Source organism: Mustela nigripes, chromosome 2 (assembly GCF_022355385.1).
Source record: "Mustela nigripes isolate SB6536 chromosome 2, MUSNIG.SB6536, whole genome shotgun sequence".
Taxonomy (NCBI): domain Eukaryota; kingdom Metazoa; phylum Chordata; class Mammalia; order Carnivora; family Mustelidae; genus Mustela; species Mustela nigripes.
This window is the reverse complement of record NC_081558.1, coordinates 193,391,452-193,417,001: the sequence shown is the minus strand read 5'-3', so window position 1 is coordinate 193,417,001 and position 25,550 is coordinate 193,391,452. Positions and strand designations below refer to the sequence as shown.

The window sequence follows — 25,550 nt, the reverse complement described above, 5'->3', positions numbered from 1 at the left end:
GAAACACGTCACTTCCGGTAGTGACTGAGCCCCGCGGCGCGCGCCGGCTCCGCCAGGAGCGTGGGGTTGCCACGGCAACCAGCGCGGGCTGCCCTAGGGATCCTCCCGAGTAGGAAGCTTCCCGCGCCAGCTGCGCTCCGCGTTGCGGTGAGCGGGCAGCCCTTCGCCCCAAGCAAGAGCCAGGGTCCCTGCTTCAGTGCCTTCAGTCAAATCCGGGTTTGTGCACTAGGGTCGGGCCAGCCCCTCTCCCCAAACAACTGACACCGCGGTCGCGCCCTTGCTCCAGGGTGCGGCACGGGACAATACTCGCCCGCCAGCCCTGGGATCCTGAAGCGCGGCGAATACGGGTGGCCTGGCGGGCACTCACCCGGCTCTCCCCGCGCGGTAGTAGAGAATGCGGGGTGGGGGTGGGTGCTTAGTTTCCAGCCAAGCGTCCCACCTTCGGCGGTTTGCTGCGAGGTCTCCCACCTAAGGCTCTGGGGAAAGCGAACTGATCAGCGCCTCCTCCGCTCCATGCCCCCCGCCCCGCATTTCCTCCCTTTTCAGGAAGTCGGTGGGCTGCTGTGGAAGCCTCCAGAAGGCTTTTCCCCATCACCAGTAATGACTGAACCCCTAGACTGCGGCTTCGGGTTTGGGAAATGCCTGGGCTGGCTTTTTGACCCTTTGTAGTCAAAGGTTATTTTCGCCCTAACATTGGCCATCAAGGACCAGTGAGCTTTAAAGGTGGGTGGTTGAAGGCTGGAAGAGGTGTTGGGAGGACCTGGGAACTAGAGATTTTGGATCGCCTGATCAGCCTACAGTGTCACTTCCTGGTATCCTCCATACTCGTTCTTGTGTCATTTGCATTCTTGGTCGCTCTTTGCAGATAACATTTATTTATAACTGCTGATAGACTTTGGTGTTCTCGACAGTTCCATATCAGGAGTGAATTAGAGGAGAGAAGCAGTGTGGTGCAGTGGGTAAGTTCTTGGGTCCCGGAATGGGACAGTTAACTGGGCAAGTAATTTGGAAATACACCTTGCTATGAAAACTAGATAAGATAATGCACAAAAGAATGTTTGGCACTGTGCCTGGCTCAGAGTAAATACTCAGTTGAGTGGTAGCTAATAAAAGAGTGTTATTGGGAATATTCTTGTTATTTACTGAACCAACAAAGGAAAGTAAATCGGTTATTAGTAAGACCAAAGTCTCTCAAATGGAATTTAGCCTGGTGGTCTGCTATCCTGACCGCACCTTAAAATTACCTACAGGGGTGCCTTGTTGGCTCAGTCAGTGGAGGTCGGACTGTTGATATCTGGGTGGGAGTTTGAGCCCCATCTTGGGTATAGAGATTACTTAAAATAAAATCTTTCTAAAATATTAAAATTATCTAGAGGACTTTTGCAAAATACCAGTATCTGAACTCCCACTCCAGGAATCCTGATTTAACTTGTCTCCAATGGAATCCTGACTGATCTAAGGAGGGTCCAGAGTAATGCTAGGTATTTCCTATTAAGGAAACAAAAATTCTCCTGGATATAACTGAAAGTATAAAATATTTAGAACTTAAATTTTTACTCAACACATTATATTTCATGAAATTAGACAAAAGTAAGTATTAAAGTTATTCATATCTGTTACATAATATTTTTCTACTATTAATCACTTAAAAGCAGCACACATTTATTGTAAGTGTCTCCTCTAGGAGAAATTAAACTCAACCTTCGTGGGTTATCTCAACCACTTACTAGAGGAAATCTTTTGAAATTATTCAAAAGGATTTTTATCTTAATCCCTTTGCTTGTAGTACTTTTTTTTTGCAATCCTTAGCTTTTGCTTCCTTCTGTGGTAGGCATTTTCATACCTATCAATCACTTACCTTACTCTCAACATTTCTGGAAGGCCAAAAAGGCACATTATTCATCTTTGTCACTCTTGGAATCCAACTTTAGTAGGTTCTCTAGTATCTGTTGAACTGAATATATTCAATTCATATATTGGTATATTGACATATTACTAAAAAGCGTTTAATATGTATACAATAACAAATCATTGCATCTTGGTATATCTCTTTAGGATATACTTTTAAAAATGTAAATTTTACAAAATTAATGTTTTATACTTCATTAGATTACCGAACACAAATTTTTCCAACTGTATCATCTCCAAGATTTAAGTAACTTTGAAAGGAGCAATTTATCTTCTTCGGGAAAGTAATTATATTAAAGTTAGATTTTGGTTTATTAAAGCTGGGGGAAAAATGAAAAAAAATAAATGGAGTCATCTTTAGATTTTGGTTTGCAACTACATTATTTTGTATAAACAGCAGCTAAAATTATGCAAATTACTGAAACTCCTTAATGATACCTTAAAAAGCCTTTGTGACTATAGTTAGCTTGGAAATTAAGTCTCCTGAAAGCTGTAATGAAATAATCCCATTAATTCTGGATCCTGCAAGTTGATTGATATTTTTAAACCAAACTAACAGTAGTGCACAGCCTTTAAATGAATTGTCCTATCTTAGTAAAGCACCAAGCACTCCACATTGTATAGCTTCTAAACCAGCAGAAAGGTGATTCTTGGTCTGTCAGGAAGGTGATGATACTCTTAGAGACACAAACAACAATGGTTAATATAGCATTTGTTCTTAGAAGGATTTCTCAGCAGTAATGGATTTGCTCATACACCAAGAGATGATTAAAATCTTGTGATCACATTCAGAGATTGACCTCTTCTTAAGAATTCTTAAAAATTAAAGGATTTTTACTTCTTCACAGCCTGGCATATAAAGGCATGTAAAGCAGGAAACTTTTTTTCATAGGTGACGCTGCTGATTTTTATACTTTCTGGAAAATGATAATGCTGTTCTTAAGAAATGACAGTTTCTGGGGTGCCTGCCTGGCTTAGGCAGTAGAGCATGTGACTCTTGATCTTGGAGTCATGAGTTCAAGCCCCATGTTGGGCATGGAGACTACTTAAAAGTAAGGAAAGGGAAGAAGAAAGTTTCTCACAATGTATTCTACTTACAATACCAAGAGCATGGGTTTCATGGGTTAATACCATTAAAGTCATCCATTTACCCCTGTGCAAATGAATTTATAAGTACTTTAGTTTTATGCCTTGTATATAATATTTGGAATCAACTCTCAGGCAGTGACCTAGAATTTTTTTAGATTCCTAATATTAGAGGATTTTTTTTCTCCACCAGAGCCCATGGTTCTTGGTCACGCCACTTTGAAGACTGAAGAGGTAGACCAGAAAGAGTGGTGGGCAGCAAAGCAAAATTTACTGAGTGATAATACAAGGCTCCCGAGGAAGAAGGGGCTTGGAGAGGGTTACCATTGGGGTTCTATCTAGGGAATTTTATGGGTTTGTTGGAGGGCTGTTTAATCTAACCCTTCCTTTGCCTGTCATCCAATCAGGTTTTTGTCATCTAGCACATGGAATAGGTTGGAGGGCATCTTCCAGGATGGTGTAAAAATCTTAAGGGTGGCTTCGTCTTGGTTGTGGGGGTGGCACTTTGTCCCTGTCTGCCTTCCTTCCAATTATCCTTTATCGCTAATAATGTGATTCCAGAATGAATACACAAAAGTGCTAAGTTTAGGCGTGCCTGGCTGACTCAGTCAGTGGAGTTGGCGACTTGATTTCAGCGTTGTACGTTCAGTCCCCACATTGCGTGTAGAAATTACTTAAAAATAAAATCTTAGGGGCGCCTGGGTGGCTCATGGTTTAGCCTCTGCCTTGGGCTCAGGTCATGATCTAAGAGTCCTGGGATCAAGCCAGGCACTGGACTCTGCTCAGTGGGGAGCCTGCTTCCCCCTCTCTCTGCCTGCCTCTCTGCCTACTTGTGATCTCTCTCTGTCAAGTAAATAAAATCTTAAAAAAAATAAAATAAAATATTTTAAAAAATGAATAGTTTATACAGGCCAAAACTGAAGATTTTATTGATGGCCTTTTAGCTTTTTTATCCAAGAGCAGTTTCTATTTGTTCTGATTGTTTCTTTGTTTTCATCTCTGTCACTTCATACTATTTGCTTTCCTCCGATTTCTGCTAGTTCGTTATTTTCTGCTCAAAGGTTAAAATTGGGCTGAGAAAAAGAAGCATGTTGAAAGTTCTGGGCTTGCTGGCGATTGGGTTAGTCACAGGCGATCACCAGTATAATTGCTTTTCTTTTTAGAGATTTTATTTGAGAGAGTGAGAGAGGTCATGAATGTGCACAAGTGGTTGGGGCGGGGGGCAGGCAGAAGAAAAGGAAGAAGCAGACTCCTTGCTGAGCAGGGAGCCTTTTGCAGGACTTGATCCTAGGACCCTGAGATTATGACCTGAGTCACAGTCAGACAATTAACTGCCTGAGACACCCAGGTGCCCCTACTTTTAGAAACAAACAAACCAACCAACCTGCTATCTAGCACTTGAGTGTAAACACATGGTGGGCCACCTTTTTTCTTTTTTTTTTTTTACATTTTTTTTTTAAGATTTCATTTATTTATTTGACAGACAGAGATCACAAGTAGGCAGAGAGGCAGGCCCAGAGAAAGGGGGAAGCAGGCTCCCTGCTGAGCAGAGAGCCCAATGTGGGGCTCAATCCCAGGACCCTGGGATCATAACCTGAGCAGAAGGCAGAGGCTTTAACCCACTGAGCCACCCAGGTGCCCCTTTTTTCTCTTTTTTAATTAAAACTGGCCCCAGGCCCAACGTGAGGCTTCATCTCACAACTCTGAGATCCAGAGTCGCATGCCCCTCACTGAGCCCACCAGGTACCCCTGGGCCAGCTTTCTAGAAGGATGACTGGAATAGCACGAAGGGCATCAACTTTCATATATAACTACAGTTTAGTATATCTGTTTGATATCTGGTCCAAAGATCCAGTTTTACTCACCCAATCTTGGGCCAGCTAGCAGAAGGGGTGAAGGTGGGAATCTCAGTTTTTAACTTTTTCTTAAACTAACTTTGAACCAATCACCCTGTTTTGGTTCCCCTCATCCGTTCTCAGATAAGCCTGATGCTATCAAACCCTGATTTATTTATTTAAGAGAGTGAGTGACTGCTTATGCGAGCCAGGGGAGGGGCAGAGGCAGAGGCAGAATTCCAAGCTCATTTCTGGCTTTGTGCAGAGTTCCCCTAGGATTTGATCCCAGGACCCTGAGATCATGACCTGAGCTGAAACCAGTATTTAGTCATTCAGTCAACAAAGCCACCCAGGCACCCCTCATATTTTCTGTTTTGCCCTTTATACAGGTTCTTAACATTAGGTTTCCCTCTTCATGTTTTATGATTATTTTTTAATTGCAAGTGCATTTTGTGGAACTTTCTCTGTGTGAAGTATTTGAGACCTTTAAGAATTTTCCTTGAGAGAAAGTTTGTATTAACTTCTGCCAGGATCCAGGGGCACTACCAATACAGGAAGACTTTAAAAATAATTTGGGGGATTAAGTTCCCAAATGACACAGTTCATATAAATTGGGATCAGAAACCAGCATGAGAGGATACTAGTCATTATAAATGCTCAGAGGAGGCTCATCATTCTCAAATCTTCATTAGTCCTTTTAAATAAAACAACATTCCTGGCTCTATAGATGGCGGGCTATAGGAAGAAATCAAACCACGTCTTCCTGTGTTGATAGCCCCCCAGGGTTTTTCATTTAGCTCTCTCCTGTCAGTTTGTTGAATCACTCGAAAAACATTCTATTTAGTTGCTTCTGCAGGATTCTCTGCTGTCCGGGTGGAGTAAACAAATCCTTGTCAAGCATTTCCTCAGCAGGTTTTCCTCAAAATATCCAAGTTTCCAGGGCCACAATCTGACCATCAGGGACCCTGGGTGCACTTTTTTATTTTTGTCTTTGTGGGTCCCTCCCACCACAAAAGATCATTAAAATTGGCTTTTCTACACCTGAAACCAATTTTACCATATATAGTAACTAGAATTTAAATAAAAACTTAAAATAAAAAAGAATTTAAAAAATAACAATAAAATTATCTTTTACAACTCTGCTGGTATAAAGACATTTAATCCAGCCTGGATTGTGGCATTATTTCATCTGATTTTAAAAAGAAATGAGAATATTTTTAAAGACCCTGGATAGGGGTGCCTGGGTGGCTGAGCGGGTTAAAGCCTCTGCCTTCCGCTCGGGTCATCGTGGTCTCGGTCCTGGGATCGAGCCCCACATCGGGTTCTCTGCTCAGCAGGGAGCCTGCTTCCCCCTCTCTTCCTGCCTCTCTGCCTACTTATGATCTCAGTCAAATAAATAAGTAAAATCTTTAAAAAAAAAAAAAAAAAAGACCCTAGATAAACTGGATCTGAGCATTGCTTGTCTCTCCCTCACAATTCCCCTGTTTGCTGTTTTGTACCAATAATAGTAAAGGTTTAATGGAAAAGGGTGAACTTACACATTTTCCTCTCATCCCTGTCCCTCTCTCTCTTTTTTTTTTTTTTAAGCTTTTTTTTTTTTTTTTAAGATTTTATTTATTTATTTGAAAGAGAGAGTAAGAGAGGGAAAGCACCCACAGGGAGGTGAGGGAGAAGCAGGCTTCCCACTGAGCAGGGAGCCTGATACAGGACTTGATCCCAGGCCCCTGGGATCACGACCTGAGCTGAAGACAGACATTTAACCAACTGAGCCACTCAGCTGCCCCACCCCTGTCTCTTTTCACCTCTTGCCGAAAGTCCCTTAAAATGTCTTCATTTTCAGTCCCTTTTCTCTACTTTTTCTATGCCAAAGCAATCCACCAAGTACTAAATTTGTCCTGTACTAAAGATAAGAAAGAGATACAATATTTACCTAAGAATAAAAATATGTTGCTTGTTTTATTTAAGCTCTTTCTTCATCTCCATGTTCTGTAGTTTATATTTTGGCTTTGACGTGTTTATGTTTGTTTGCTTGTTTGGGTAAAAATAAGTAGGACTGGCAGAATAAATCAGGAGCTTATATCCTCTTTCTGGGATTTTTTTTTTAATTTTTTTTTTTTAAAGATTTTATTTATTTATTTGTCATAGAGAGAGAAGCGAGAGCAAGCACAGGCAGACAGAGTGGCAGGCAGAGGCAGAGGGAGAAGCAGGCTCCCCGCCAAGCAAGGAGCCCGATGCGGGACTCGATCCCAGGACGCTGGGATCATGACCTGAGCCGAAGGCAGCCACTTAACAAACTGAGCCACCCAGGCGTCCCTCTTTCTGGGATTTTACACTAACCTTGCTAGCGACCTTTGGGAAGAAAATTAAACTTTGTGAACTCTATCGTAATCCTAGGAAGAAGTCTAATGGCTGGTGTTTATGACATGCACCTGGGGCATTTTGAGAACAGATGACTTAATGTTTGCCCAATGCTCTGGGCATTTTAGATCAAAGATGCTGAGCTTACCCAGCATTAAGCCTATTTAATTTATACCCAGATTCTATATTTAACTCTGACAGAAGTGGACAGAGACTCATACTTTGTATTTTGCTGGTTTCTTTTTGGCTGGAGACAGCTTTCTGTCTGATAGATAATAGCAATGCTTTACATTTATAGACCATATAACATCTTTCATCCAAGGAGTTCAAAGAACTCAGCAATTATGACTCATTGTTCCTTAAAATATCACTACAAAACTTGAGATGACATGCTTTGAGGTACACTGATTACTGAGATAAAGAAACTAGAGTCATGGAGGCATGAACGTGTTAACAAGGTGTTTCAGGAGTCAGACATAGAATTCAGGTAAGTCCCCCTTTCTTCGATTAGATCTTAACATTCCATCCCCATAAAGGTAAGTTCTACAAGGATTTCAGTTGTATTTATGATAAAGATAATACTTCCTTTTTTTAGAGATAATACTTCTCAACTATGAAGATTTTAGAACTTACTTCCTTCTTCAAGTGCATCTCCTTATCCCTACCCTTCCTAGACCCCTCCCATAGCTGTAGCCACTCTGCGATACTGTCACTGTGACCAGAACATCTGACCTATCAAGTACTCCTAGTCATCATTCCCATTTTAGAGTTAAGTGTCTCCTCCTAAAAAGACCCCCTGATTAAATGAAATTCCAGAAAAATAGTTTCCCAAAGTACCAAGCACCGCCCCTTTAGAGCACCTGCCATAGTTAAGATTGTATACTTAAATGTGTCAATTATTTGATTGATTGATTGATACTTATCCCACTCATGCAGCTGTAGGCTCCATGAGCACAGGGAACATGTCCGTTTCTTCTGAACTATTTTAGCCCCAACACTTAGTTTTAGTGCTTGTGCTAAATATGGGCTCAAATATGTTTGGTGACTGAATTACTTTAGATTTTAGGAGAAGTGTTCTTTCAGAATTTGAACCCAGATCCTGAAACTTTGGTTTCGAATTATAATCAGTAAGGAAATAATTGGCATTCTAAACTATTTTTCTAATATTTAGGGGCACCTTGGAGGCTAGCTCAGTCATTAAGCATCTGCCTTCAGGTCAGGTCATGATTCCAGGGTCCTGGGATCAAGCCCCACATTGGGCTCCCTGCTCAATGGGAATCCTGCTTCTCCCTCTCCCACTCCCCCTGCTTGTGTTCCCTCTCCCCCTGTGTCTCTCTCTCTCTGTCAAATAAATAAATGAAATCTTTAATTAAAAAAATAGACGATTATTCTAGTATTTGAATAGGAAAATACTTAGAATGCCTCAACAACTTCATTCAAGCTAAAATTATTAAACTAGTACGATGACAAGAGCCCAATTAGGAAAATGGAGAAAAGTCAGGTGCTCATTAGAAACGTGATTAGGGGGAGCTACCGCAATTTGAAACAGAATTTTTCTTTGGTCTTTGGAAGTCTGAGATTAGACAGAAAGCCCATGGACTTTTTCTTAGCAAGAGTCCCCACCTGAACTTGAGAAAATGCACTTCTCTATTTCTCTTTGGCTTCCAGTCATCTTCACATGTTAATCTGAGTGCTCAGGAGGGGCTGACTATAAGGACACCTGAGGATGAAGACTGATAGAAGAACAGCTGTATTCAGGTTGTCTCTTCCCAGGCCTTACAGAAGTGCTCACGTGTGAGACTTGAGGAATTCCTGCTGGCAGAAGCCCGAAATGTACTAACCAGTTGCTTGAGTGTAACACCCAGTAGGCAATAATCTCTCTTCTTTTGAAGTTAGATTTTTCTGATTTAGCAGGAAGAGCAATCCAAGAGGTGGGTGTGTGTATGTGTTGTTTGTTGTTATTTTGTTGTGTTTTAAAGAGGGCCTTTCAGTAGTACTCAACCATCAGAAAGGATGAATACGCAACTTTTGCATCAACATGGACAGGACTGGAGGAGGTTATGCTGAGTGAAATAAGTCAAACAGAGAAAGTCAATTATATGGTTTCACTTATTTGTGGAACATAAGGAATAACATGGAGGACATTAGGAGAAGGAAAGGGAAAGTGAATCAGGGAAATTGGAGGGGGGAGATGAACCCTGAGAGACTGTGGACTCTGAAATAGGGTTTTAGAGAGGAGGGGGTGGGGGGATGGGTGAGCCAGTGGTGGGTATAAAGGAGGGGATGTATTGCGAGGAGCACTGGGTGTTGTACATAAACAGTGAATCTTGGAACACTGCTTCAAAAACTAAATATGTATTTATTTTATATTGACTAACATAACACAATAAAAAAAATAAAGAGGGCTTTTCATAGTTCTGTCTTTGTTTTGGAAAGAAATTCTAGAGGCAGTACAAAGCTAGATCTTTGTACTTTGAAGAGAGTAGAAAGAAACAAGGGAGGAGATCATTGACATGACAATTGATATGACAGTTATTGTCATAGTTACAATAAAAACCGATGGGGTCTGAACTCCAGCTATGGTGAAGGAATAGTTGACATTTTAGAGACAGGACTAGGAGGATTTGAGCCCAGTTAGATGTGGGCTGTGAAGAACAGGAAACAAAGCCAGCTCACGTTTCTAGGTTTGGGCAATCAGTGGATAAGGGTGCTCTTAACTAAATAGGGAATAGAGGACAAGCAGGTTTAGTGGAGTATAAATGTTAGGTTTTTGGCACCTAGGGGACATCGAAGTGAAGATGCCAGAAAGAGAGACGACCTGGCTAGAGAGCCAGATTTTGGAACCTAGATTACACTCCTTTGAGGAATTAGTTTGTTTTTTGTATCAGTTGCAAATCTCATAGCAGCCATGTTGTAAATGTGTATTTCCCAAGGAAGCAGACAAACACCTGTAGCCTATGGTCTTCCTGACAACATGATGAAATATCCTTCATAAGAATGTTTCTTTAGGGACTTGCCTTCACAAGGCTTGCTCTGCACTCCAGTAAAGCAACTTCTGTCCATCAGACAGAGATTGGGAGCCAAGACTTCTTTGCTAAACCTTATTCTTTTCCCAGGAACAATGGAGCACAGAGTGTTGAAGGGCAAGTTGTATATATTTAGGGTACAGAACTAATATTGTTTATAGTTTTAGGGAGAAGGGAGTATCCAAGAAGTGAAGGGGAGAATTGGTAGATTATTCAGTGATCTAGCATTGATAGATGCTGGTGGAGATACTATGGAAAATTGGAATAAAGGACCCTGGTTAGAGTTGAAAGAGTGAGTGAGTAGCAGGTGTACTGAATCAACAAGAAAGAAATCTTGGACCACAGATCCCAGATAACTTTGGCAACCTTACTAATAAGTTTGGGAAGGTATCAGCTGTGACAATGTGATTTATAAGATGTGTGATATATATATATACACACATACATATATACATATATATGTATTTGGTCATTTGGAAAAAAAAGATAAAATGTCTTTATTTCCCAAATGACCAAATTTAGGGGCACCTAGATGGCTCAGTCAGTTAAGCAGTTAAGCTCAGGTCATGATCCCACAGTTCTAAGGTCAAGCTCCACATTGTATTGGGAACCCTGCTTCTCCCTCTCCTGCCTGCTGCTCTCCCTGCTTGTGCATACTCTCTCTCTCCCTCTCTCTGTCAAGTGAATAAAAGCTTTAAAAAATATGTATTTTGTTCATGTGAATGACAAAATATATATGAGAAATATTTCTCATATATATGTTGCAAAATCTCATATATATGAGAAATATTTCTCATATATATTTGATCTTCACGTATAGTTCCTGGCCCATAGCTGCCAAAACTCTTGGAATTTCTAGAGCAATGAGAGCAATGGGAACTTCTTTTGTTAGAATATTTGGTCTTTTTGGTTCACGGAAATGCTACAGAGCCATAAAGATGAAATGATGTTTTGTTATTCATAACCAACCCCTTTCCATCACCACTAGGTTTGTTAATGAGATAATTTTTGGAAATTCCCTAACTTTGGGGGGGGTTCATTGATTGCCAAGAGAACTAACCTGAGTTTTCAGTTCCACCCTCTGATTTTGGGGGAGGGGAGAGGAGCTGGGTGTTGACTCAATCACTAGTGGCCAGTGATTCAGTCAGTCATGCCTATGTAATGACCTTCATAAAAATCCAAAAGGTAGGATCAGAGAGCTGCTTTATTGGTTAACCAGAACGCTTCCATGGGCTACCATGCCGGGCCCCTAGTTCCACAATGACCCCTTTGTTTGTGCCCTCGCCCTCTGTATCTCTTCATCTGCCTATTGATCTCTATCCTTTAATATCTTTTGTAATATACTCCTACTCGAGTAGATACATGGGTTTCCTGAGTTCTGTGAGCAGCTCTAGCAAATTAATCGAACCCAAAGAGGGAGTTGTGGGAACCTCTGGTCTATAGCTGTCCAGTCAGAAGCACAGATGACAACCTAGACTCAATACCTGGTGTCAGAGGTCCATGCTAGTAAATTAAGCCCAAGGAGAAAGTTATTGGAGCCCCCAATCTATAGCTATTGGTCAGAGAATAGATGATAAGGTGGGGGAAGAGTGTAGAACTGAGCCCTCAACCTATGGAATCTGATGCAGTCTCTGGGTAGAGCAAGTCAGAATTCGGTTGAATTGTAGGACACCTGCTGGTGTTGGAGAATTGTTTCATGGTCTAGAACCACTCCCCCATACACACATTTAAATTGGGGAACAGAAGGGGTGACTTGCTGGCTCAGTCAGAACGTGTGATTCTTAATCTTGAGAGTAGAGATTAACATTTAAAAAACCTAAAAAGTAAAGAAATCATCTTTTAAAAAAAATTGGGGAGCAGAACCTTTATCAGCCATGCATTCTGCTAATCAATGGTGAAGAAGAGAAGGAGGATGAAACGGAGGGGGTCCACAGGGGCAGTGGCAGTGGGCGAGGAAAGGGTATTCTTTGGGCTACCAGGTGACTCCCTGTCTAGGACAGCCTTTCACAGGTACATTGGATGTTTCTAATTTCAGATCGCTAGTAGTGCGAACATATCCCAATTTAAAACTCAAGCTCTAAAGGACTGGGAAACTTGTAAATTTTCAATAGAGGAAGAATTTTACTATTGTGTAGATGGTTACTTGCTATCAAGGTAATCTTACCTGCCCCTACTTTTATATGTTTAAAAAGTCCGTTACTCATTCCTGATTCAAAAGCACTTAAAAGATTGAAGAAGCTCCAACATTAAAAAGCATTCTTGTCACTGAACATTATGATTTCACTTTTACGAACACTTTATTGCATGTAAAAAAAAATAAACTTTGGCTGATTGATTTATTTGATTTCCCTTCTGTTGCTATTGCTAAACAAGAGGGGAATATAGGGAGTATCACTGGAAGGAGAGTAATTTCTGTTATGTTGTTGAATCAGACAAATCTCACATTTGACAAGAGATGCTATGTAGCTCTGGGAGTTAGGGTGGAATTTGACCCTTTGTAGAAACTTAAGAAAACTGAGGAAAGTGGGACGCCTGGGTGGCTCAGTTGGTTGAGCAGCTGCCTTCGGCTCAGGTCATGATCCCAGCATCCTGGGATCGAGTCCCACATCGGGCTCCTTGCTCGGTGGGGAGCCTGCTTCTCCCTCTGCCTCTGCCTGTGCTCGCTCTTTCTCTCCCTCTCTCTAATCAATAAATAAAATCTTTTAAGAAATTTTTTTAAAAAAGAAAACTGAGGAAAGAATGTTTAAACATATTTGATTTAATAATTATTTATTCAAAAACTATTAGCTCCAATTCACGGTATTTTAGTTTTCTGTAATTTCTGATAGAGATTAAGTATATTCCTTCTTGACCAAGTAGAATTGCATTCAGTACGTATGTTGGCCTCTATTAACATGATAGGAATTTTGCAGACTGTTCTGCAGATGTGGTAGGCCATATCTTTTTTGAGTTTTTTATTACAATAGTATATATTTCCTACTTGCTTGATTAAGGAAAGAAATGGACTTCTGGTGACTAGTGCCAGGATATCCCATATGGCTCTCAACAAACGGCTGCTGGTTTCCTGACATTCTTTTAGATGCTCTTTCATGCACTAAAATTGCTTAATGGACAGGAGAAGAATCAAATGGACAAACATTGGCAACTCAAATAGAAACTCAGATGACAATTCAAAATGGGTAATTAGGTTTGGTCTGCAGAACTGCAAAAAACCATCTGCCCAAAGACATGCCTGCAGATTCCAGGGGCTACCTTCTTCGAGGGGTACTAAGATTCCAGTTACTCTATCAAGGTGGAAAACCCAGTAAAGGCAGCAAGAAAAAGGGTCTCAATTCAAGTTGAAAAACGAATAAACTAAAGTAGGTTATAATCTCCAACAGCATGAGGAAATAAACATTTGGCCTCCTGGTGTCCTAGGTCAGCTCCTTTTCACACCCTTTTCATTTTCCCCTCAGGCCCCAAAGGGCTGCTGAGGATTTTCTTTTCTCCCTGTGTTTATGGTGCTGTGTTTTAGAAGCCCCATGCCAAATCCAAGCCTAATCCAAGCTCGTTAAGATTTACTCCTACGTTTTCTTCTAAGGGTTTTAAGATTTAACTCTTTCACTTAGGTTTATGAGCCAACCTCATTCTTTTGCATATGGATATCCAGTGTGTTAACACCATTTATGCCTCATATAATTTTTTTGGCACCTTGTTGAAAAGCAATTGACCATGGGTGCCTGGGTGGCTCAGTCAGTTGTCTGCCTTCAGCTCAGGTCTTGACGCCAGGGTCCTGGGATCAAGCCCCATGTCAGGCTCCTTGCTCAGCTGGGAGTCTGCTCCTCCCTCTCCTTCTGCTGCTCCCCCTGCTTGTGCGCTCTCTCTCTCTCTCTCTCTCTGTCAAATAAATAAATAAAATCTTGAAAAAATAAAAATAAATCAATTGACCATAAAATGTAAAGGTTTATTTCTGGGCTCTTTTCGAATCCATTGATCTATAAGTCTATCTTTTTACATTTTTTTCTAATAAAGGCATATCTATGCCAATATCATATTATCTTATATACTATAGCTCTAATAAATTTGAAATCAGGAAGTCTGAGTCTTCTAACTTTGTTCTTTTATTCAAGATTAGGTTGGATATTCTAGGTTCCTTGCATTTCCTTATGCATTTAAAAAATTCAGCTTCTCATTTTCTTCTAAAAAACTAGCTGGAATTCTGACAAGGATTACATTGAAACTGTAAATCAATTTGGGAAATGTTGCCATCTTATTATTAAGTCTTTTGGCCCATAAACATGGGGTGTCCTTCCATTTATTTAGGTCTTTCATTTCTTTCTACAATGTTTATAGTTCTCAGGGTGATAAAAGTGTTAAATTTCTTTGTTAAATTTATTATATTTGATGTTGTTATAAATAGAATTGATTTCTTAATTTCATTTTCTGATTGAGGAACCAGTGGCTCAGAAATATTGTCCAAAGGTCAAAGATGCTAGGATATAGAAATACAACTGATTTTTGTATGTTGGTTTTATATTCTGCAACATTGTTGAACTCATTTATTAGTTGTAGTAGTTGCTGTCTTTTGTTTGTTTGTTTAGTGGATTCCTTGGGATTTCATATATACAAGATCATGTCATCTGGAAAAAGAGATAGTTTCACTGCTTACTTTACAATCTAGGTACTACTCCTTTTTCTTCTCTAATTTTCATGGCTAGAACCTCTACTACAACAGAATTCGTGAGTGGAAATAATTCTCTTGTTTCTGATGCCTAGGGGGAAAATAATCAGTCTCTTACCATTAAATATGTTAAAACATTAAATATGTCTTACCATTAAATATGTTAACTCTGAGTTTTTCATAGATGTTCTTTATCAGATGAGGATGTTTCCTTCTATCCCCAGTTTTGTGGAGGGTTTTTATCATGAAAGGGTGTTGAATTTTGTCAAATGCTTTTTCTGCATCTGTTGAGATGATCATATGTGGTGTGGTGCTAGATACAGAAGCCTAAGATTTTAGGAAGAATATTGTATTTTCTCCATCAGCTACCTCTAGTGCGATATGGAATGTAATGAGGTTAAATACAAAGTCAGGTTAGAACAAAAGACCCCAATAATTAGACAATACAACGGACAGACAAAATTTTTAAACAGGTTGAATGACCATGTGGAACAAAACTAGTCAGCACAACCTAAGGTGGCAAGCTTGCACAAAATTCAGCAAAATTTGCAAAAAGACTTCTGCAACACATCCTGTCATGCTCTCAAACGCCTGCCACATCCTGAAAGTGCTACCAGGAATAATGAACTCTATCCTCATTACTCCATTCATGATACTTGCAGTTTGGGACTTAAGTCATAAAGGGCACAGAACTTGCAATTTTTGCCCATTTAACCCTGAGCCTAATCCTTCCCCTTTTGAGTGTACTTTCAGTTTGCAGCTGAAGGTTGTCCTTCCCCTGGTTTGCAAGCTGCATGGCAATAAAGCTTTTCCTTGTCTAGTGAAATCCTTGCATTCCAGGATGTTTTTTGTTGACGAGGGTCTAATGTAATCATTACGGGGGGAATCAGTGAAATATAGCTGGTTTCCAAAGAGGAATATAGAACTTGACCCATTTAGCAAGCATTCTGATTTTATTGGTTGGTTAGAGTATAGATGAACCAAGTGATAGCCAGAATGGATGATCTATATTGGACCAGTAGAGTAGTGGTTTGAGTTGGGCTGACCCTGAGGTACAGATGTGAGTGCAAGTTTTTATTTAGAATATGATTTCAGGAAACACAAGTGAGGAAATAGGGAAGTGAGACAACCATGGAAAAAAGCCAACAGAAGGTATGTTGATGAGCAGAATGATCCAATGGATCAATCCCAGTGGGAGATCCTGGTAGATTATACAGATTAAGTCTTTGAGTTCTCCCATCTGAGGATAAGGAGCTGGGTGTTTATTTACCAACTCCCATCTGTTGTTGGCTGGAGGCTGTGCCTGGGGTATTAACTCCCCAGCATTCTCCATCTGTCCTTCAGGGGTCCAGCACACTCATGCCATTGGGAAGGCCCTCAGACAGGATCATCACTCAGTCACTGATTTTTTCCCCACAGGAAATATGGGAAGAGTAAATGCTGAGTAAATCTATGCCTGGCATCAAAACATCTGCTACATGATTCCCAAGTTTTTTTGGTTATCTACTAACTACATGGACAATATGATTAAAGTTATAGATTCTCACACTAGAGAAAACAGTAAGTGCACATATATATGATTTTGTATTCAATTTATTAGAATTTAAAGTTAACACCTGAAGTGCCAACGAGCCACTGTCTTTCGAGATCTATGGGAAATTTTGACCTTGTCCCATTTTGCTGGAAAATGAGTACAGGTTGGTCGAGGCCAGTTAGGGAGTTACCAGTCTTAGACAGCCTTGTGGAAGAAAGTATTATGAAAAAGATTCCATAGTTGTATTGAAATACCATGTTCTTGATGGAGGAATGGGTGACATTATTAGGGTTCAGGGATGTGAAGGAGAGAAGTCCAGGTGTTCTTGGGGCAGGTGGTATAACTAAACCATTGTAAAAGTGTTGTGAAGAATAGTATCGCTGGAGATTGAATGTGACATTCAAATTTCTTATGTTGAATCCTAACTCCTGATGTGATGGTATTTGGTGGTGGGCCCTTGGGAAATAATAGGTCATGAGGGTTGAGCCATCATGAATAGAATTAGTGCCTTCATAAAAGACACTCTAGAGTTCCTTTTTTTTAAAAAAAAATTATGTATCTAATATGTATTTATTTATTTCAGAGAAATAGAGAGAGAAAAAGCCCCGGGGGTAGGGGTGGGGGGTTAGTGGGGTGGAGAAGCAGAGGGAGAGGGAGAGAAGCAGGCTTCCTGGAGCAGAGAGCCTAATGCAGGGCTCAATCCCAGAACCCTGGGATCATGACTTGAGCCGAAGGCAGAGGCTTAACCCACTGAGACACCAAAGCACCCCATCCTATAGTTCCTTAGCGTCTTCCACCATGTGGAATACACAGTGGGAAGAAGACTATCCATGAAGCAGTTCCTTGCCAGGAACTGAATTTGCCAGTGCCTGTTTCTTGGATTTTCCAGTCTTCAGAACTGTGAGAAATGTTTGTTGTTTCAGACACCCAATCTGTGGTATTTTTGTTATAGCAGCTTGAACAGCCTAAGAGAAGTATCTTCCCTAATTAGGTGAATTACAAACTTTGATTTGATTCTGGTAAGGCCATCTAAAATTCAAACAGTCTGTTTTATTTTATATTTTGTTTGTTTGTTGAGTGGGTAATGCGATTGTATGGTTTCAGTTTAAGTAAAGGATATAAATATATATATATATATATTTTCCTTATGGCCTGCCAGTCATCTCGAATTCCTCCAGAAGCAGTAACTGTTATCAATTTCTAGCGCAGGAGTGTTAATGGTTGTGGGAGAGATTAACAATAGCTAGGAAAATTAACCAGTATTGAAACAGTAGCCATAATTACCATGATGTCATCATGACCTTGGAACAAAAGCAATATCAAAAAAACATCATAGTCCCCCATGCCTGCTCCGCTTTGAGAAGGAGGCTTTTTGGCTTACTGGTTTTGGCTTATCAAGATTTCTGGCATGGCATTGACCTTCTATATTTTGACCTGAATACTTTCTCTCATTGTGGTGGATTAGAGTCACCGGATAGCTCTTATGACTGAGTTATGTCTTAAAAAATGCCTGGTAACTCCCTGGTGGGGATGTAGTGTGAAAGTTTTTGGTTCTTGCCCATGTTATGGGTCAAGACAGGCAGCAGTCTGGTCTGTTACCGAGACAGAGCCTCTCTCTTAAACAGAAGCTGGTCAATGTAGATATCATAAAGCAACTCGTAAAGGCCCGAGAATTATTTTCCTTTGTTTATTTTCCAAGAGGACCTATGAATTCAAAATAGAGTATGTGGTGGCAACATCTTTGATTTACATGGTTCTTATGTGGTTGCCTGAATCACTGGGAATAGTGAGGAATAGTGGGGAAGGAGAACTGTGGTTTTTGTGCCCCAAACTCCAATTTTGGAGTGGCAAGAATATAGGTGTTTCAGAAAATAAAGCAAGAAAATACTGGGATCATTTCTATTTCTTAAGTAATTTAAATAAATAAATGATGCCCCCCCCCCAAAAGAATTGGGGAGGTGGGTGAAGAGGAGAAACTGTTGTCCATGATTGAGCTTCTTGCCTATTGGCCAGGCTTGTGGTTCTGGTGATTTTCACCACAGCCCAGCTTCCCCTAAGGAATACTGCCAAGTCTGTAAGACTAACTTGCTGCCCAAGAAGTTTTGGTCTTGGGTTCTGTGTGTGTGTCTGTCTGTCTCTCTGTGTCTGTTTTTTTTTTTTTAACAGGCTGGTAGTTCTACATGGTCTGAGTCATTTTGGGAGAGAAGTGCACACAGGAACGAAAAGATGATTATGACCTGTGTTAGTTCAGGTCCTTCAAGAAGCCGATGTCAAGACAGGATTAGAAGTACATGAAATTTCCTGGGGGAAATGCCTTTGGGGATAAATGGAGAGAGAGGGAATAGAGTTGCTGAGAGAGCTTCAGATCACAACACCCTTCTGACACCTGTGAAGGAGAGAGGAAAGGAAGGAATGGAGGCTGGGAAGAGGCTTAGACTGCAGAGCAGTTCTAAATGTTTCAGGCAAGGCCTCCAATGAGGAGTCCTCAAGCCAAAGTCACTAGTGACGAATGAGCCTGCCTTTGTTTCCCTGCCATACTTGATCATCTGCCGAGAGCAGCTAGTGGGCAGCTTGACCTGGGAACCCATGTTGTGGGGGATTCAGAGCCCAACACCTGGGGTTGTTCCCCGGGACTCATGGAGATAGGACTGTTTTTATAATTTTGAAGATATCTGCAAAAATTTGTGTGGGAGTTTGGAATATTTCAAAGTTGTAGGGGAGGGGTGGTGACATTTCAGTGAGAATAACAGCAGCCTAAACAACCAATATTTACATGTGCATCAAGTTCTTGCTAAGTGCTATACATGCATTAAATCATGCACTGCTGTGATGATGTTGTGAAGTAGTGTAGTAGATAGAGCTCTCTCGGTTGGAAATGACAGACCTAAAATTTACCTGGATGGGAAAAGAAAAAATTTATAGAATTTATCTGCTCTCATAACCAAGGTGTCTCAGAGCTGGGATTAAAGGGGGGCAAGTGAGGTAGGTGATGTAAGTGCACAGCAGGATCCTATTTTTATTTTAAAAGTCAATATTTTTTTTGATCATGGGTTTTTTTATATTAATTTTGATTTTAAAAAATGTGTTTTAAAATACTTTTTTTTTTTTTTTAAATGACAGGTTTTCTTTTTTTCACATCTCTTTAAATTTTGTTCCTGAGATGAGTGCCTCACTTGCCTGTCCTTAGTTCTGCCCCATAACTGAATCCGGAGGTTCAGATGACCACAGCATGAGTCAACTCCTTTGGGTCTGCTTAATTTTGGTAGGTGCTTTCTACATGTGGATTTTAGCAATCACAGTTTTATTTGTTTATTTATATTCTATTTATTTATTTATATTCTATTTATTTATTTGACAGAGAGAGGCACAGCAATAGAGGGAACACAAGCAGGGGGAGTGAGAGAGGGAGAAGCAGGTTCCCTGCTGAGCAGAGAGCCCCATGGGAGGCTCAGTCCCAGGACCCTGCGATCATGACCTGAGCCGAAGGCAGACACTTAACTGACTGAGCCACCCAGGTTGCCCTAATATTTTGTTCTTCATTAAATAACTGTATCAAGGATATTTTGTTAATTGAAGAAAAGATATAAAACTGTATCTAGCATATACCACCATTTGTGTGAAATATATGTGTGTATGCATATGATCATTATTCCTGGAAAGATAAATAAAAAAACTAATAATAGTTATTCCTTCTGAGGAGGATTTTTGGGTGGCTAAGAGAAAATAGGAGGAAAACTAAGTTTTTACTCTATATCCTTTTATGTCTTTCAAAAGTCATGCTATATGAATGTATTACCTATTCAAAAATTAATAGATTTTAAATGCTCTCTTTTTTTCTAATGAATGTGTGATAGATGCCATTATAGTTTTCAGGCAAGAAGACAGGTTTCTGTGCTCCTGGAGAAGATTTAGCCTTGGAGTAAATCAGGCCTTGATTTAGTAGAAAATAAAATTCATTATAAGATATCTGGAGTGTAACACAGTCAAAATGGCATGACTGTGTTTGAATGGTCAGTATTAAGGTGGAAGGCAGTTTTCATTTTTTCACTCCTGACTTCCCTTACTCAAAATGAGGTACAAGCAGACGTACAAACCAGGCATACTAGAATTTTTTTTTAAGATTTTATTTATTTATTTATTTGACAGACAGAGATCACAAGTAGGCAGAGAGGCAGGTGGTGGGGGTGGGCCTGGGGAAGCAGGCTCCCCGCTGAGCAGAGAGCCCGAGGTGGGGCTCAATCCCAGGTCCCTGGGATCATGACCTGAGCTGAAGGCAGTCTTTAACCCACTGAGCCACCCAGGCACCCCTAGAATTTTTTTTTGAAGATTATTTTATTTATTTGAGAAAGAGAGCTCAAGCAGGAGGAGTGACAAAGGGAGTGAATCTCAAGTCGACTCCTTGCTGAGCACAGAGCCAGGACGTGGGGCTCAGTCTCATGACCTTGAGATCATGACCTGAACTGAAATCAGGAGTTGGGGCTTAACCAGCTGAGCCACCCAGGTGCCCCAGGCAAATGTCCTGAGATTAAAGAGACAGAAAACAAATATTAATTGATAATGGCAGTCTGTGCCTGATAGTAAGTAAAAAGTACAACTCATTACTGACCCCTGCCCTTAGCAATGCACATGGATTTTCTTGTCAATAATGTTAATAGCTGTTATGAGCCTTTAATGAACATTAATATCCAGAATTCCAGGAGCACTTGGATGTTGAATCACAGGGGATATATTCTGATTTCATGAAACCCTATGTTCTAAAGACCAAAGAATTAAGAGAGTACCTCAGGTTACTGTGGTGGGTGGTGGTCCTCATAATCGTGAGGAAACATAGGTGCCTCCACGAATTTCCTACTCTAGTTGGCAGTAGGGGGTCATGACAGTGACGGCAAGAGCTAAAGATTCTAGAATATAGTTGCTAGGCTAGGAGATGGCAACATATGCTTCTCCAAAGAGGAGACTATGAGAACCATTAGAAAGAATGGTGATTCAGTAATAATGAATAGAATTAGCTTTTGTTTGTTACTATGCTAACCCAATTAGGTCCAGTTTCTGGTATTAGAATCCTTAAAAAAAGAAAAATTCTTCAATACCAAAATTTACTCACTGAATGTGTCAATTCCTGAAGAGCTCAGGGGCAAATGATAATTGACTTTTATGAACATGAAAATGGTAATTCAATTTTGAGTCTGTACCTAACTAGGTCAATGTCTGTAAAGCTTCCAAGATCAATATCAGGAGGTGATGGAGGGTTATATGGATGTGCAGGAACAATGGGGCCAAATGGATCTCCCATTACAGAAGGTGGAAGAGGGCGCTCAGCTCTGGATATGGCTAGATTTGCTGCTTCTGGTAATTTCTTCTCCAGACTATTTACAAGTCTGGAAGAAACAGCTTTTGTACTTCATTTTCATCATCTTTTTTTTTTTTTTTTAATATGTTGAACTTTGCTTGTATGAACACAGTTGCCATTTAATAGGTTGTTTATTCATGTCTGCCCGGACTTGTTAGATGAAGTGCCCGGTTGGTATATTTAGATTCAGTGTTCTCCCCCCTTAATGGCTTTAAGTCACTATTGATTTTTATTTAACATTTATATAACTTCATCAGAGGTAGACACAGAGAGAAGCAAAGAGCTCAGTCCATCTTACTCATTTTGCAAATGTTGATGCTGAGTTTTGGGGGGGCAAAAGGTATTAATCTATCCATAGTCAGAGGAACTTTATTTTGCTAAAACTAGCTGACAGTTTGGAATAATATATTTTGTTCACTTATAACAACATACCCAAATGGATTAAAGAATTTTTAAAAATGAATAAAATAACTAAAGGAATATATATGTGTGTGTATGTGTGTGTACATGTGCCTATACATATTTAGGGGCTAGAAATTTAATTCAATTCAAAGACCTTTACTTTTGACTTATTTTTGATAAATTTTATTGAAATATGCATACAAAAAAAGTATGCAAATCATAAGTATGCTGGATGAATTTTCACTGAGTGAACACTCCTGTGTAATTACATAAAAGCAAAGGAAGAAAGCATAAGGGAAATGATTGATAAGATTGACAACATAAATAATTTAAAACATCTGTATGTCAAAATATGTCAAACAGAATTAAAAGGGAAAATGATAAACTGGAAGAATGTTTGCAAATACATGACAAGGCTAATTACCTTAATATTTAATTGTTTTCAAAGAAAAAATCTTTAAGGAATTTGAATACCCTAGTTATAAAATAAAGTACACAGGAGGCAATGCAATATGAGGGGAAAAAAATATCCTTCACTGGGAATTAAAGAAAATGGCTATACTAAAAACGTCACACCCCATGATAAAAAGGTGCTGGAAATAGGCCTTTGCATACATTTCTAGTGAGTGCACGAGTGAAGTTTAGTGTTACTGTGGGGTAGGGGAAGGGACAGTGGCTTGTGCAGTTTGCAGTAGGTAGGTACCATGAGCCTGCAGCATTTATAGACACTTTCTTTTTTTTTAAGATTTTGTTTATTTATTTGACAGATGGATCACAAGTAGGCAGAGAGGCAGGCAGAGAGAGAGGAGGAAGCAGGCTCCCCGCTGAGCAGAGAGCCCAATGCGGGGCTTGATCCTAGGACACTGGGATCATGAACTGAGCTAAAGGCAGAGGCTTTAACCCACTGAGCCACCCAGGCGCCCCTAGATACTTTTGCCATAAAATTCTACTTCTAGAAATTGCTTGAAGTAAATAATAGTAAAACACAAAAAATAACTTAAAATATCTGAAATAGGAGTTTGGTTAAACAGAGTATAGGTTCTCCAGCCATTAAAAAACATCACAGAAGAATACTGAATAGGATGAAAAAAATTACAGTATGGTATGTGAAGACATCAAAATATAAAATTAAATGTGTGCAAAGAATTCAGGTTTTGAAATAAATGGTATATACATATATTTTTTAAAAATACTGATAGATCTTACATTAAAATATTAACAGGTTTGGGGTGCCTGGTTGGCTCAGTCAGAAAAGCCTGCAACTTCTGATTTTGGGGTCATAAGTTCAAGCTCCATGATGGGTGTAGAGATTACTAAAAAAATAAATAAATAAAGTTAAAAAAATGTGAACAGGCTTAAATCTGGCTGAAGAAGTATGGGTTATTAGTTTTTCTCTTTATGCTTTTCTATATATTCCAAGTTTTCTGTAGTGAATATTAATTCTCTAATCAGACAAAATAGAGGTAATAAAAATAATAAAGGTTTTTTTTTAAAGTTTTCTACAGTGTGATTGCATAGAGTCTGTATCCTAAGCAGTAAAAATGTCCTCTTTACATATGCTATCTGCATATAAAAGAAATAAAAATACAGACTCATTTTATCTTCCCTAAAAGTGTGAAGATGGGGCACCTGGGTGGCTCAGATAGTTAAGCGTCTGCCTTCGATCAGGTCATGATTTCCAGATCCTGGGATCGGAGCCCCATGTTAGGCTCCCAGCTCCGCAGAGAGTCTGCTTCTTCCTCTCCCTCTGCCTCTCCCCTTGCTTGTGCTCTCTTTCTCGCAAATGAATAAATAAAATCTTAAAAAATAATAATAATTTAAAAGTTTTAAAAGCATGAAGAAATTTTATCCTCCTCTGGAAAGATGTACACATTATGGTTGCCTTTCTGTGGTGACATTATGACAAGCGTTCAACATGTAACACCAGGATTAATCAAGAATTACCACTATTAAACTACCAAGGGAATACTCTTGACAAACAATAGAGATACATATTCTCCTGAAACACCACTAGTTAAAATGTATTAGATTGCTAGCGTATCACATTACTATGATAATTCTCAGCGCTGTTTAAAGTGTTTGACTGCATTCCGCTGAATTACAAGTATATAAATATAAGCTTTTATTGATTTGTCTAATAGGACAATCTGTCAAATTTATGCCATGGGAGGATTACATGAATATTTCTTTCCTCTTTTTATGCAAAAGATGTTGCCATTCTGTCTTTGTATGGATAAAGATGGAAGACCATCTTTGAACAGATCATTATACCTTGTGTATCCTAGAAGGCATGGACTGACTATAGGAGAAAGGTAAAAAGAGGTGTTTAGTTTAAAGCCAGCTCTTGAACTGAGAAGTAGAAGGAAAACATTTACATCAGGAGCCCACAGGTCTTCCGAAAAGGGAGACAAATTGCCCTAATCCTTGCCCCCAAGTTTTCTACCCAAGGATGGTTTCAGGTAGATTCATAGATTTGGACTGGGTAGTACCATCTGAGGCCCAGGTGCCAGTGATGCAGCGAGGCCCCTGAAATGAGACTGTGGGAGCTAGACTCTGGCTTGACCCTCAGGCAGAAGGGGAAGCAGGACTGGGAGAAGTTGGCCCTGCAAGTCTGTCCTGAACCAGAAGTTCACAGTAGGTGAACTAGTATGATGTTTTTCAGCAAAAGAAGAGAGATAATGTTAAGTCCCATTTCTAAGCAGCATTTACTTCAGGTATGCAATATAAAAAAACGAAACAAGTGAAACTAAAGGAATTGTTGAAATTGGGCATCAGGACATAGCTCTTCACAACAAGAGTTAATATTTTTCTTTTTTAAGATTTTGTTTATTGATTTGAGATGGAGCAAGAGAAAGAGCACAAGCTGGGCAGAGGGAGAGGGAGAAGCAGGCTCCCCACTGAGCAGGAAGCTGGAGCAGGGGCTCAATCGCAGGAGCTGAGCTGAAGGCAGACACTTAACCAACTGAGCCAGCCAGGTACTTAGAGAGGTAATATTTTTAAAAGACTTGTGAAAAGGACTTACGAAAAATATAACGAGGTTGGAATTGTGCTTATTTTTTAATAAAATCTTTATATTTTAGCTGACAGTAATTAGCATCTTGCTCAGAGAAGATCAAAAACCTTAGCACTCCTGTGAATCCTCCCAGTGTTGTTTATTTAGGCTATTATTATCATAGTTATACATTTCATGATTTTTAACGTTTATTGTCCAGTCTAGCAAAATTTCCATAGTGACTTAGTGTCATTTCTCCATTTTAACAGAGCCAGTTCTCACTGTCATTTTCTTCACCGGTTTCTCTTGTTTCTGAGCTCCTTGCTTGAGTCTCATAATTGGCTAACTTTTCTTACCAAGTAGTTGTTTTAACAGGTGTTGTGTTGCCTAATGTTTTTG

General features: G+C 39.8%; 1 long non-coding RNA gene across 2 annotated transcripts; it reads left to right on the top strand.

The window, feature by feature from the left end:
* Nucleotides 1–46: 46 nt before the first annotated feature.
* LOC132012316 (uncharacterized) lies at nt 47–22,220 on the top strand. Of its 2 annotated transcripts, XR_009402583.1 has the most exons (6): nt 47–216; nt 866–959; nt 16,293–16,433; nt 18,574–18,694; nt 19,528–19,669; nt 19,766–22,220. It is a non-coding gene; the product is annotated as an uncharacterized LOC132012316 (long non-coding RNA). The 2 variants fall into 2 exon arrangements; XR_009402582.1 differs by lacking the exon at nt 18,574–18,694 and having other exon boundaries at nt 60–216.
* The last annotated feature ends 3,330 nt before the right edge of the window (nt 22,221–25,550 follow it).